We start from the raw sequence: 15,882 nt of genomic DNA on the forward strand, positions 1-15,882 counted from the left end.
ACAAGTACTTATACTGTTCCTTAGAAAAGGTCACTCATTTTGACTCTCCCTCTTCCTGCGTCATCTGATTATTTCATTAGCTACCTTGATTTCCCTTACACATCCTGGCTCCAAGTTTCTCATCTAGATCCTTGGATAAAACAACCCACTATAAGACTGTTCACTCTGAATCAACTATGAATGTCCTTAGGACACACCTTCTCCTTATTTGGTCATTAGCTTTACAAAACCGAACCAATGTTAAGAGGCTATATAAAATTGTGAAACTGTTTTGCTATTGGCTGCTGCTTTTCAGGAATTCAAGGTCAGATACTGATCCAGTACTTCTAAGTGCCTTAATGTAACTCTTAAGAGATTGCTTTTGTCACCTTGTGATGTTTATCAGGGAAACTACCTTTATGGCTATAAATGAAGCTGCTTGTGGCTTTGCTATTTATGAAAGAGACTCAGTGAGATGCATATTTTGTTTCTTACTTGACAGAGGAGGAAAATGCTGGGCCATAGCCTGGTTACCTGTTTTATTGGCTGACATGCTCAGTAGATTCAAGTGCACATTTGACAGCCTAACTTGCCAAGATGTGGCTGACACATGTATGAACTCGTGCGAAATCCTTGACTTGATGCCGCACCAAGTGTTTTTCTCATTGCCCAATGGCTGTTGTAGAATTAACTGGTGTTGGGGGCTCAATTTTGCAAAAGCCTCAGTGGGTATGATATGAATTAGTTTGGACAACTGAATCCCCTAACCTTTTCAAATTAATGTAATTCTTTATGTGGTTGGGAGGCTTGAATTCACCCAAACTTTGTCTTTTCAGGAAATCTGATTCTATGTTAGGGCTACCATAATTCTGACTTTCTGCATTTGTTCACTCCATAGCAGGGCAATTTTTTATTGATGAAAAATTTCTTAACCCACTGTGAAATGAGAGCCTTACTGAACCCTCCTTTTTGCACTAAGTCATTTCCCAGGTGGAGAGAAGAGGGTATTCCATATTTTTGTAAACCTGAGGGACAATAGTCATTGTCATGGATCAACTAATTTTGTCAGATGGTATATCGTTGAATCTTGTTTTCTTTTTTAATCCATTATTATAATATGTGTCTTGTAATCATCGTGATTAGACAGTTTACATTTAATTATCAATATGATCAAGTTTAAATTTGCCATCTTGCCCTTTGTTTTCTGCACTTCATCTTCATTCCCCATTTCCTCCTTTCTTTTGGATTAATAGAGTATTTTTTGTGATCCCATTTATCCGCATTGTTGGTGCATTAGCTATCATTTTCTTTTATTTTTTAGCAGTTACTCTAAGGTTTACAACATATATCTAACTTTATCAATTTATCATTAAGTAATATATCATTTCATACAAAAGCCTAAAACACTATACTTCTGTCTATATTTTTTGATTCCTTTCAATGTATTTTATTTCATTTTAATTTTATTTTATTTTTGTATATATATGTTTTTCTTTCTTATTTGGTGATCTAGTTTCTTTTAACAAGCAGACCAAAGCACACCTAGGATCTAGTTCTTTGTTTTGTTCTGTTTTGATTTTTGTTTCTTTTTGTTTGTTTTCTTTTTTCTTTTGTCATTGTTACTGTTCTTTTCTCTTTCTCTCTTCTTTTCTCTTCTGAAAAAAATAACAAGATGGAGAAATTCACCCCCCAAAAAGAAAAAGAGGTGGTACTCACTACCAGGGATTTAATCAATACAGATATAAGTAAGATGTCTGAACAAGAATTTTAATTAATTAGATTTATTTTTTTTAAAAGATTTTATTTATTTGACACAGAGAGAGCGCGCGCGCACACAAGCAGGGGGAACTGCAAGCAGACGGAGAGGGAGAAGCAGGTTCCCTGCCAAGCGAGGAGCCTGATGTGGGGCTTGATCATAGGACGGTGGGATCATGACCAGAGCTGAAGGCAGACGCTTAACTGGCTGAGCCACCCAGGCGTCCCTGAACTAGAATTTTAAAACAGTGAATATAAAGATACTAGCTGAGCTTGAAAAAAAGCATAGAAGACAATAGAGAATCCCTTACTGGAGAAATAAAAGAACTAAAATCTAGTCAGGCCGAAATTTAAAATGCTGTTACCAAGATGCAGTCCCAAGTGGAGGCTTTAAAAACAAGGATGAACAAAGCAGAAAAGTGAATCATAGATATAGACGATAAAATGATGGAAAATAAGGAAGCTGAAAAAAAGGGATAAAGAAAACTACTGGATCACAAAGGGAGACATAGAGACCCCAGCAATTCCATAAAGCAAAATAATATGTGGATAATAGGGGTCCCAGAAGATGAGAAGTGGGTGAGAGGGGCAGAAAGTTCATTTGAACAAATTATAGCTGAGAACTTCCTTAATCTGGGGAAAGAAACAGGCATTCAAGTCCAGGAGGCACAAAGAAGCCCCCTCAAAAGCAATAAAAATAGGTCAACAACCCAATATATACCAGTGAGGCTTGCACATTTCAAAGATAAAGAGAAATCCTGAAAGCAGCTTGGGACAAGAGGGCCTTAACCTACAAGGGTAGACATATAAGGCTGGCAGCAGACCTGTGCACAGGACCTGGCAGGCCAGAAAGGACTGGCATGATATATTCAGTGCACTGAATGGGAAAATCATGCAGCCAAGAATACTTTATCCAGGAAGGCTGTCATTCAGAATAGAAGAAGAGATAAAGAGTTTCCAGACAAACAAAAACTAAAGGAATTCGTGAACACTAAACCATCCCTGCAAGAAATATTAAAGGGGATCCTTTGAGCAGAGAGAGAGGCCAAAAGTAAGAAAGACCACTGGTAAAGGAACAGAAACAGTCTACAGGAACAGTGACTTTACTGGTAATACAATGGCATGCCTTCATATCTTGCAGTAATTACTCTGAATGTAAATTGACTAAATGCGCCAATCAGAAGACATAGGGTTTCAAAATGGGTAAAACAAAAAACAACAACAACAAAAAAAACCCAAAACAACACCCATCAATATGCTGTTTATAAGAGACTCATTTTAGACCCAAAGACACCTCCAGATTGAAAGCGAGGTGGTGGGAAATGTTTTATCATGCTAACAGGCATCAATAGAAAGCTGGAGTGGCCATCCTTATAACAGAAAAACTAGACTTTAAACCAGTAATAAGAGATGAAGACAGTAATAAGAGATGAAGAAGGAAACTATATCATAATAAAATGGTCTGTCCTACAAGATCAAGCAGTTGTAAATATTTATGCTCCTAACTTGGGAGCAGCCAAATATATAAACCAGTTAATAACAAAATTAAAGAAACTCACTGGAATAATACAATAATAGTAGGGGACTTTAACACTCACAGCAATGGACAGATCATCTAAGCAGAAGATCAGTAATGAAACACAAGGGCTTTGATGACACTGGACCAGATGGACTTCACATATATATTCAGAATGTTTCATCCTAAAGCAGCAGAATACACATTCTCCTTGAGTGCACATGGAACATTCTCCAGAATAAATCACGTACTGGGTCACAAATCAGGTCTTGGTACAGAAAGACTGAGATCATGCCATGCATATGGTCAGATCACAATGGTATAAAACTTGAAGTCAACCACAAGAAAAAATTTGGAAGGACCACAAATACATGGAGGTTAAAGAACATCCTACTGAAGAATGAGTAAGTCAACCAGAAAGTTAAAGAAGAATTAAAAAAATACATGGAAGCAAATGAAAATGAAAAGTCAATAGTTCAAAACCTTTGGGATACAGCAAAGGCAGTCCTAAGAGGGAAGTATATAGCAATACAGGCCTTCCTGAAGACACAAGAAAAGTCTCAAATACACAACCTAACCTTACACCTAAAGGAGCTGGACAATGAATAGCAAATGAAGCCTAAATCCAGCGCGAGAAGAGAAATAATAAAAATTAGAGCAGAAATCAGTGATAGAGAAATAAAAGAAAAAGACCAGTAGAATGATCAATGAAACTAGGAGCTTACTAATTCTTTGGAAGAATTAGTAAGATTGATAAACCTCTAGCCAGACTTATAAAAAAAAAAGAGAGAGAGAGAGAAGGGACCCAAATAAATAAAATCAAGAATGATAGAGGATAGATCACAATCAACACTAAAGAAACAGAAAAGAGTATAAGAGAATATTATGAGTAATTATATGTCAACAAATTAGGCAATCTGAAAGAAGTAGATACATTCCTAGAAACATATAAACTACCAGAATTGAAACAGGAAGCAATAGAAAACCTGAATAGACACATTACCAGGAAAGAAATTGAATCAGTAATCAAAAATCTCCCAACAAACAAGAGTCCAGGGCCAGATGACTTCCCAGCAGAATTCTACCAACATTTAAAGAAAAATTAATACCTGCTCTTCTGAAATGTTCCAAAAAATAGAAATGGAAGGAAAACTTCCAAACTCATTCTGTGAGGCCAGCATTACTGTGATCCCAAAGCCAAAGCCCTCACTAAAAAGGAGAATTACAGACCAATATCCCTGATGAACATGGATGCAAAAGTTCTAAGATACTAGCTAATAGGATCCGACAGTACAGTAAAAGGATTATTCACCACGGCCATGTGAGATTTATTCCTGGGCTGCAAGGGTAATTCAACAGCCACAAATCAATCAGTGTGTTACACAACATTATTAAAAGAAAGGACAAGAACCATACGATCCTCTCAATAGACGCACAAAAAGCATTTGACAAAATACAGCATCCTTTCCTGATTAAAACTCTCTGCCGTGTAGGGATAAAAGGAACATACCTCAATATCATAAAAGCCATATACTAAAAGCCCACAGGGAATATCATCTTCAGTGGGGAAAAACTGAGAGCTTTTCCCCTAAGGTCAGGAACATGACGGGGATGTCCACTTTCACCACTGTTGTTCAGCATAGTACTGGAAATCCTAGTCTCAGCAATCAGACAAAAAAGAAATAAATGTATCCATATTGGCAAGGAAGAAGTCAAACTTTCACTCTCGATAGATGACATGATACTCTATGTAGAAAATCCAAAAGACTCCACCCCAAAATTGCTAGAACTCATACAGGAATTCAGCAACATGGCAGGATTCAAAATTAATGCACAGAAATCAGTTGCATTTTTATACACTAACAATGTGACTGAAGAAAGAGAAATTAAGGAATCGATCCCATTTACAATTGGACCCAAAACTGTAAGATACCTAGGAATAAACCTAATCAAAGAGGCAAAGGATCCATACTGTAAAGATTATAGAACACTTATGAAAGAAATTGAGGAAGACACAAAGAAATGGAAAAACTATTCCATGCTCATGCATTGGAAGAACAAATATTGTTAAAATGGCTGTGCTGCCCAGAGCAACCTACACATTCAGTGCAATCCCTATCAAAACACCATTGACATCTTTCACAGAACTGGAACAAACAATCCCAAAATTTGTATGGAACCAGAAGAGACTCTGAAGAGCCAAAGGAACGTCGAAAGAGAAAACCAGAGCTGTTGGCATCACAATTCCAGACTTCAAGCTCTGTTAAGCTATAATCATCAAGACAGTATGGTACTAGCACAAACACAGACACGTAGATCAGTGGAACAGAAGAGAGAACCCAGAAATTGACCCTCACTGCTATGGTCAACTAATCTCAAAAAGCAGGAAAGAACATCCAATGGAAAAAAGCAGTCTCTTCAACAAATGCTGTTTGGACTATTTGACAGCCACATGCAGAAGAATGAAACTGGACCACTTTCTCACACCACACACAAAAATAAACTCCAAATAGATGAAAGTCCTAAATGTGAGATGGGAAACCATCAAAACCCTAAAGGAGAACACAGGCAGCAGCCTCTTTGACCTCAGCCGTAGCAATTTCTTACTAGACATGTCTCCAAAGGCAAGGGAAACAAAAGCAACAGTGAACTGTTGGGACATCATCAAGATAAAATGCTTTTGCACAGCAAAGGGAACAGTTGATAAAATTAAAAGACAACTTATGGAATAGGAGAAGATATTTGCAAATATCAGATAAAGGACTAGTATACAAAATCTATGAAGAACTTACCAAACTCAACAGCTAAAGAAACCAAATAATCCGGTCAAGAAATGGGCAGAAGACATGAACAGACATTTCTCTAAAGAAGACATACAAATGGCTAACAGAGAGAGTTTGTATTTGTCTGGTGTCAGTTGTAATTTCTCCTCTTTCATTTCTGATTTTATTTATCGAATCCTCTCTTTTTTTCTTGCTGAGTCTGGCTAAATGTTTATCTTTTGTTTATCTTTTTCAGAGAACTAGCTTTTAGTCTCATTGATCTTTTCTGTTGTTTTTTAAGTCTCTATTTCATTAGTCTCCACTCTGATCTTTATTATTCTTTTCCCTCTACTAACTTTGGGCTTTTTTTTTTTTAGAGTTCTTTAGATATGAAGTTAGATTGTTTATTTGAGATTCTTCTTGTTTCTTGACGTAAGCCTATATTGCTGTAAACTTCCCTCTTAGAGCTGCTTTTGCTGCATCTCAAAGATTTTGAACTATAGTGTTTCCATTTTCATTTGACTGCAGGTATTTTTTTATTTCCTCTGTTTCTTTGTGAACCCATTGGCTGTTTAGTAACATTTTATTTAGCCCACATGTGTTTGTGTTTCTTCCAGCATTTTCCTAGTAATTGATTTTTAGTTTCATACTATTGTGGTTGGAAAAGATGCTTGATATGTTTTTAATCATCTTGAATTAATTGAGATTTGTTTTATGGCCTAACATATGATCTAGCCTATAAAATGTTCCATGTTGACTTTAAAGAATGTGTATTCTGCTATTTCTGAATGGGATATTCTTTATTATCTGTTAACATCAAGTGGTTTAATATATCATTCAAAGCCACTGTTTCCTTAATGTGTTACTATCTGGATGATCTATCCCTGATGTAAGTGGGGTGCTAACATCCCTTACTGTTATTGGATTAGTGTCAGTTTCTTCCTTTCTATCTGTTAACACATGGATTATATATTTAGGGTCTCCTATGTTGGATGCAGAGATAGTTACAGTTGTAATATCCTCTTATTGAATTGATTCCTTTATCGTTATGTTATGATGTTTTTGTCTCGTTGTAGTCTTTGTTTTAAAGTTTATTTTGTCTGATGTAAGTATTGCTATCCTAGCTTTTTGTGGTTCTGTTTGCATGGAACATCCATCCCTTCACTTTTAATTTGTATGTGCCTTTAGGTCTGAATTGAGTCTCTTGTAGGCAGCTCATAGATAGATCTTGGTTTTTTGCCCATTCAGTTACCCCATGTATTTTGACTGGAGCATATGGTCCATTTACATTTAAAGTAATTATTGGTAGGTATGTACTTGTTTCCATTTTGTTAATTGTTTTCTGGTTGTTCTTCTAGTTCTTCTCTGTTCCTTTCTTTGTCTCTTGTTCTCTTCCCTTGTGTTTGATGGCTTTCTTTAGTGTTAATGCTTGGATTCATTTCTCTTTATTTTTTGTGTCTGTAGTATAGGTTTTTTGGTGTGAGGTTACCATGAGGGTCATATATAACATCTTGTGCGTATAACAGTCTCTATTAAGTTGATGGTTGCTTAAGTTTGAATACATTCTAGAAGCCCTACGTTCTTATTCCCCCTTCCATGTTTTACGTATATGATGTAATATTTTATACTTTTTAATTTTGCGTATCCCTTGACTAATTTTTGTAGATACAATTCATTTTACTTTTTTGTTTTAACCTTAATACTAATTCTGCAAGTGGTTGGTCTTGTACTTTTACTATATGTTTGCTTTTACCAGTGAAATTTTTTCCTTTCATAATTTTCTTATTTACAGTTATGGACTTTTTCTTTCCACTTAGAGAATTCTCTTTAACATCTCTTGTTAGGGCTGGTTGGTGATGAAGAATTCCTTTAACTTTTGTTTGCTTGGTAAAGTCTTCTATTTCTTCTTCAATTCTGAATGATATCTTTGCTGGGTAGCATTTTCTTGGCTGAAGTTTTTGTTTGTTTGTTTTTGTTTTTTTGTTTTTTGTTTTTCTCCCCCCTTTTAGTTGTTTGAATATATTGTGCTGCTTATTTCTGGACTGCAGTGTTTCTTCTGAAAAATTGGCTGATAGCCTTATGAGGTTTCCTTTGTATGTAACTATTTTCTTTTCTCTGGCTGGTGTTTAGGTTCTCTCTTTATCTTTAATTTTTGCCATTTTAACTATCATGTGTCTTGGTGTTGACCTCCTTGGGCTCCTCTTATTTGAGTCTCTCTGTGCTTCCTGGACCTGGATGTCTCTTTCCTTCCCCAGATTAGGGAAGTTGTCAGATAAATTATTTCTTCAAATAAATTTTCTGCCCCTTCTCTCTCTCTTCGCCTTCTGGGACCCCAGTAATGTGAATGTTACTGTTCTTGATGTCGCAGAGGTGAACCCTGCCTTCCAGATCTCTGATCTGTTCTTCTGCATCCTTTAATCTGCTGTTGATTCCCTCTAGTGTATTTTTTCATTTTAGTTGTTGTATTCTTTAGTTCTGACTGGCTCTTTTTTTTTTTTTTTTTAAAGATTTTATTTATTTATTTGACAGAGATAGAGACAGCCAGCGAGAGAGGGAACACAAGCAGGGGGAGTGGGAGAGGAAGAAGCAGGCTCATAGCGGAGGAGCCTGATGTGGGGCCCGATCCCACAACGCCGGGATCACGCCCTGAGCCGAAGGCAGACGCTTAACCGCTGTGCCACCCAGGCGCCCCTGACTGGCTCTTTTTTTAAAGATGTTCTCTTTGTTGAATTCTCAGAGTTCCCCCACTCTTCTCTGAAGTCCAGTGAATGTCCATATGACCATTACTTTGAACTCTTTATTAGGCATATTGCTTATCTCCATTTTGTTTAGCTCTTTCTCTGTGGTTTTGTCTTGTTTTTTCTTTAACCACATATTCTTTTATCTCCTCATTTTGTCTGACTCTCTGTGTTTATTTCTATATATTCTTTAGGTTAGCTATATTTCTTGGTCTTGAGAGCAGTGGCCTTGTGCCGAAGGGAGCAGTGGCCTTGTGCAGAAGGGATCCTTTGTATGCTGCATGTGCCCTTCTGTTGTGGTTGAGTTGTGACTGCTATGGGTATGCTGGTGGGCAGGGCTGGCTTTTAGTTCTCTGGCTGCAATGATTGGCCTCAACTGCTGCAGGCTCACTGGCCTACTGGCTTGTCCTCTGTGCAGTTGGCTAAGAAGTAAATCTCCCTCATGTATACCCCAGGTGCTTTTCAAACTGCTGCTTCTGTGCTGTGTTGGGCTGAGTTACTTAGCATGCTCTCTTTTTCAGGGGAGAGACTTGGTTTCCTGTAGCATTCCAGGTCTCCTGAAGTTAAGCCCTGATGATTTTTAAAGTCACATTTTAGGGGATTTGTCTTCCCAGATGGGTCCTTAGGGCAGGGGCGCCCAGTGTGGGGCCTGATCCCCTTGCTCCTCCATGCTTCTGATGTCCCTTTCCTTTGTGGGTGATTGGGCCTGGGGGGGTTGGTTTCCCACCCTTTCTCTGTCCCTCCTACCCTTTGTTTTTTGTAGTTTCAAGTTTTTCTTTAAATTTCAGTTAGTTAACGTATGGTATAATATTAGTTTCAGGAGTAGAATTTAGTGATTCATCACTTACATATAATACCCAGTGCTCATCACAAGTGGTCTCCTTAATCCCCATCACCCATCTAGCCCATCCCCCCCACCTCCCCTCTAGCAACTTAGTTTGTTCTCTAAAGTTAAGTGTTTTATGGTTTGCCTCTCTCTTTTTTTCCCCCTGTGTTCAGCTTTTATTTCTTAAATCCCACATATAAGTGATGTGGCCTTCTCTCTGTGACTGGCTGTGGAGAATCTGTTCTGCCAGTCTTCAGTTCATCTTCAGCGTGAGTTGGAATACATGTGGTTGTAGCCGTGATGTGTTGTGGGAGGAGCTAAGTTCAGGATCCTCCCACTCTACCGTTGTCCTCTGCCAGCTACCGTTGGAAGTTGTTGCTCGGATCGTATGCTAGAACTTCTCTGCTAGATTCCCGGCCTTCCAGAAAAGTACTCTTCCGTTGGTTATTGTCATAATTGTTCTTTGGTGGAAAGACAGAAAACTCTTACTCTGCCATCTTGCTGATATCACTTCAATTAACTTGTAAAGAGATTAAAAATGAGAAAAACCATCTTTACCATTTAGTCACATATTTGTCATAAGCCTTGTTAATTTTGTAATTCTACATTTCCATTTGATATTTTCCTTTTGCCAGAAAAACTTAAAAATTTCTCATATGTCAGAGAGAAAAAAACAAATACCATATGATATCACTTAATATGTGGAATCAAAAAAGCCAAATTCAGGGTACCTGGCTGCCTTAGTCAGTAGAGCATGGGTGGAGATTAGTTAAAAATAAAACTTTAGGGGCGCCTGGGTGGCGCAGTCGTTAAGCGTCTGCCTTCGGCTCAGGGTGTGATCCCGGGGTTCTGGGATTGAGCCCCACATCAGGCAGGCTCCTCTGCTGGGAGCCTGCTTCTTCCTCTCCCACTCCCCCTGCTTGTGTTCCCTCTCTTGCTGGCTGTCTCTGTCAAATAAATAAATAAAATAAAATAAAACCTTAAAAAAATAAAAAGTGAAATTCATAAAAGTAGAGAGTAAAATAGCATTTACCAAGGGATTAGGGTGGCGGTGGGGAAATGGGCAGATGTTGTTTAAGGGTATAAACTTGTAATGAGAAGTAAATAAGTCCTAGAGATCTAACGTACAGTTCAGTGAACATAGATAACAGTATTGTATTATAATCAAACTTAAGAGACTAGAACTTATTCAAAAGAAATAATAATTATGTAATGTGATAGAGATGCTAATTATTGCTACAACAGCAATTGTTACAGCATATGAACATATCAAATTAACATGTGTGCACCTTAAATTTACACAATATTATGTCTATTATATTTTAATTAAAAAACATTAATTATGTTTTTTAGACTTACATAATAATGTAAGTCTACTTTCAGTGAATTCACTTAGCTGTTATTTGTCTGGAAACGTATTTTTTTTGCCTTCATTTTTGAAAAGTATTGGTGCCGAGTATAGAATTCTAGGTTGACGGTTTTTTGATTCTGGCCCGACATGCTGCCTATTGGGAAGTATTTTCTGAAAAGCAGACGGATTTTCTGCCCTGTGAAGACCCTCATCTCTGACCACTAGACCACAGGAAGATTTTCCACAGCACAAACATACCACATTGCAGTCAGTCTCCGTGCCTTTCTGTAGGAGCCTTAATACATTTGCGTGGGAGAATGGGGAGTTCTTCCTTTGCTAAGATGTCTTGTGTGTTGAGCCTGAAGGAAAAGGCATAGAGCCTCCCACTCAGATGGCTCTTCATGCTTATGCCAGTTGGTATTGTTCTTTAGTTTCTGTGCCCAAATGGAATAGCTAATTTCCACCTCGGTGAAGGAGATCAGTTAGGATGTTATGGTTCAAGGAAAGGCAATGATGAGATGAATTAAAACCAGGCTGACTGGGTTGACTTAACTAAATAATGATAAAGAACTGAGGGGACTTGGACATATAGGGTAAGAGAGCAGTATCAGAGACAGCGACTGTGCCAATCCCAACTTTCAGTTTCTTTTTCTTTTGTATAAGAGAACCCTGATTTTTAGCTGGACATATTTTTGCACAGTGAAAAGAATGAATTTTCCGGTGATTAAGTAGATATGACCGTATCACCGAATTCAGACTAATGAGATGAAAGTAGAAGCACTGTGTGCAACTTCTGGAAAAATCTTAGGATTGACTCCTGCTTCGCCTCTTTCCTGCTGGCTGTTATGTACATGTGATAGCAGGAACTCAAGCGGCCATCTTGATGTCCTGGACCCGAAGCGGAAAACGCATGTTGAGAATGGCACATCATCACGTGGGAAAGAGTCCAGCACTCTGGACTACTCTATGCTGAGCTGACTACATCAGGGCTTCTTTTTTGTGTGTATAGGAATACAATCAATTTCTGTCTTATGTAAGCCATTGGTTTTGTCTGTATATCTGTTTTTGTTCCTGTTGTAGATGGCTATATGCAGCTGTACCTAGTCCTGACTAAGGAAAGCAGGGCGTAGAGGAGTCCCAAGTTTTTATCCTGGATGACTGAACAAGGGGTGATGCATGGGTCAAGAACAAATAAGCTAGGAACTTTGGGAAATAGATAATGCTATAAAACAATTATACACTAACATGGATAAGTCTCTGCAATTAAATTTTTTTTTAAATCATGAAAACATTCTATCTGTATTTGAATCTTTTTTTTTCTTTTGTTTTCTTAGGCATAAACATCGATCTCATGCTTTAATGACTTTAGGAGTTTGATGACTAGTCTTATATCATAGTGGAGTTCTGAAGTATCAGGGCTCTTTCTGCTTCATTTTCTTGTTAATGGAGGTATAGGTCTTAATCACATTCTTGAATTACAAAGGAATTTTTAAGTTTGGGGATCCTCAGAAGATAAATTGAAATAAAACATGGAGGATGCATCATATGATGGAACTATTAATGAAGTGCTGTTTTTACTTCGGATTAGGTCTTTTCCTTCAGTCACTAACTGTTAACCTTTATCACATGTTTTGAACTTTCTTTTTTTAAAAATTTATTTATTTATTTATTTGACAGAGAAAGAGAGAGAGAGCACAAACAGGGAGAGTGGCAGGCAGAGAAAGAGGGAGAAGCAGACTTCCTGCTGAGCAGAAAGGAGGACATGGGGCTCGATCCCAGGACACCAGGATCGCGACCTGACCCGAAGGCAGACGTTTAACTGACTGAGCCACCCAGACGCCCCTGTTTTGAACTTAACATGTCAAAATTACTGTTGAGCACACCTAGGGAAGATTAAATTCAATTTACATTTTGGCATTATTTATTATTATTTGGAATTGACTGTTTGAAATGACAGTAATTTTGGAGTGTACATTTCACTTTGCTTTTTAAATCTTCAGGCTAGTCAAGGAATTTTTAGGATGCAAGTATATTTTTAATCTATTTTCTCCCTCTATCCCTCCGGAAAAATATGATGGATTTGTGGTGATAGTTTTAAGCTTACAGCCATCAAGGAAGCATTTAAAATGTCTTTAAGCAAGCCTGCTTCCCTATCTTCTTGTCTGGTTGTGATAAAAACTGAGTGTCTCTTTTTGTAACCTTTTAAAAATATGTCTTCTTTAGATGCTGGCAAACAAGTTGGAATTTGACCTGTGAAATCTTTCACGGAGATGACTGTCTGGGAAAAGGAAACTCTAGGACAGATTTTGTGCTAGAGTTGATGTAACGCATCCCAGGGAAGCAGAACTTGGAACTCAGGTGGCTCTAAGCAGGTAAGTTAATAGCAGAGTAAACTTGCGAGAAACAAGCTTGTATAAAAGAATAAAAGAAAAGGAAACAGTAAGACCATTGATAACAAAATGTAGGGAGCAGGATTCAGGGCCTTTGTGGAAATCCGTAGAGGCCAAAGGCTCTAAAAGCTGAGACTGCTTCATTTTTCTTTTGATGTAAGAGCCTTAAAAAATAATAATAGGGCTCAGGCTGGGACCAACATGGAAACTCACTTATATCATATCAGTGTTTTTTTCTTTTTTAGTATTTGTATTATAGTACAGGGCGGTGTCATAGACACAAGGCCTTTTTTTTGCGCAAACTGCATTTCATTGAAAACAAAGACAGGCTTGCTTGAAACTGAATTGACAGCTTTGTGGCTGTAAAGATAAATATAGCACTTTTCAGGTAGTGAATTCATGAATAATCAATGAACCAGCAAAGGACCAAAAGTGACATATGGCAGCCTGGTGTGGATTAAGTGCGATTGTCACATTCCCTTCCCCTTTTTCCCTTCTCTAATTTATTGAAAGAAACAAAGCCAGTCTCATGTAGCCAGAACACAGTATCTCTGAAAAAGTCTACTTAGGCAGAGTGTTAACAGGGAAGTTTATTCATTAAATGTCTCCATACTGTTTGGTTGTTTCAATAGTCTAGCCCAATTTGTTTGTGTTAATTGAAATTTTATTCAGAATGAAAATTCGACTTGAGTTCTTGAAGTAGTTTTTGTTTTTTTAAAATTACTGTTATGTCAGTATTTCCAAATAAGTAACACTTATTGCTAATTTGCCAGAATGTTTCTCTAAATAAACGACAAATACATTATAGCTGTGTTTTCATGCCTTCACCTAGTGTATAAAACAAAATAGAGAGATTTCCCTTTGTATCAACCAACGCTTCATTGAAGATACTGATTTTATTAACAAAAAATAACCAGTTTTAATGGAAATTCTTTGGTAAAACTGGAAGTTTCTAGACTAGTGTTCTGAGGAGCTGTTAATGGGGAGGTATTTGTTCACAACCCAAGTAATAACGCTACCACTTTAAAACATTGGTCTTCCTTGGTGTCTAATGAAGGGTGAGGTGTTTAGTCTACTGAGTCTCTTTGCACCTTGTGTTTGTCTGGCTTTGTGCCAAGGATCTGATTCTGAAAGATTGAACGTTGGAGGGTCTCTAGATTAGCCTGATTCTCCAGTTCCCTCAGTTCCACTCCAGTCTTTCCAAACCCTTTGAAATTGGCACAGGAATTAGCAGTAAGTTTTGATAAAGTACATGTGATAGAAAGAGTTACTATCTGTTTTGAATTTCTCCTCCCAACTCCCACACAAAAAAGGTTCTGGAAACTTATTCTTAGAATTGTAGGTTCCCATATGAATATGAAATATTAATGGGTCGTAATTTTTAGAAATCTGTTAAAGGGCTTTTAATATTAAAGGAATCAGCAGAGCAGTACATTAATTATTTTATTCCAGTAGTACAAGTGAGCCACTGATTAACATCTGGCTTTATTCGACTTCATCGTAAGATTCCCTGATAAGATTTTTCATGTAAATTCTCTTGAACTGTGTACCAGTAGCACTTTTCCCCCTGTCGATGTGTAATTAACTTTCTCTGTGTGACCTCATCCCTCTGTAATTCAGAGTAGTGAATGGTCATGAGATATTTAGCAGGTAATTTGTTAAATCTAGGAATTGGATTAAGTTTGCCATTAATTTACTTCTACAATACAAATTAGGGTAGACTTACACTTAATTTTGTAGTGGTTTTCGACTTGTTTACTTGAGCATGGGAGGAGAAGGTGTTACTGTGAAGGCACTCACTTATTCTGTAGCCTGGCGTGTATTAAATGCGTGTATTCGTGCATTTAAATGTCACATGGCATGTATGTTGGAGGAGAAAAAAACATGAAGGGCTACTCTTGTGTAAACGGTATCTAAGAAAAACAAAGTGTGGTATCTCTTGGAAAATAAACTTGGCTAATAACCTTTAACCTTTACAATTACCTTCACCCAAGCAACTCTATCAGTTTATCAGCAGTTTTGAAAATGCCTAATATTTATGCCATGGTTCAGCTATGGAAAGCACAGATTGGGTTGGAATGAAAGTGGTCATGGGAAGCCTGGCCTTAGAAATCCTGAAGATAAACCCTATTACTGAATTGTGTATATTTACTCCCTCTGTGACTAACTCAGTAAAGCCTATTCATCAAGGAAATCTTGTCCTTGACTCAGGTCCATTTGTCACAAATCATACACTTCAGCTTTAGGATTACGTCAGGCTGAAATTATGAACAAAGCATGTTGCTATGTTCACTCCTTTATAACACAGAGTGGCTTATCATCGAATTGCCTATGGTAGTATCACCAGCAGTTTTATGTGTTAGAGTAATTTCTCCCAACTCTTCCTGAAAGCAATTGAGCTTTTACTTTTGGAACGAGAAAGAAAGAATCCCTGTTGTGTATTAAAATGCTTAATTTGCCAAACATTGTATTATGCTGACCCAAGACAAGTTAATACAGTTTCTACTTGTGGGTAAACACGGAGTATTGTTAGGAAGATATAACATACATGAGACAGAAGAAAAG

General features: G+C 37.5%; 1 protein-coding gene across 5 annotated transcripts in view; it reads left to right on the forward strand.

Moving 5' to 3' along the window:
• Window positions 1-15,882, forward strand: part of LOC113258015 (cytochrome c oxidase assembly factor 1 homolog) — a 95,409-nt gene that overhangs the window by 51,623 nt on the left and 27,904 nt on the right. For all 5 annotated transcript variants that reach the window (XM_048212819.2, XM_026502694.4, XM_026502685.4 and 2 more), the window contains exon 2: window positions 13,151-13,299. The gene's annotated coding sequence lies outside the window, so the exon portion shown is untranslated. The remainder of the gene's footprint in view (window positions 1-13,150; window positions 13,300-15,882) is intronic.

The sequence above is a fragment of the Ursus arctos genome, unplaced genomic scaffold (assembly GCF_023065955.2).
Source record: "Ursus arctos isolate Adak ecotype North America unplaced genomic scaffold, UrsArc2.0 scaffold_3, whole genome shotgun sequence".
NCBI lineage: Eukaryota > Metazoa > Chordata > Mammalia > Carnivora > Ursidae > Ursus > Ursus arctos.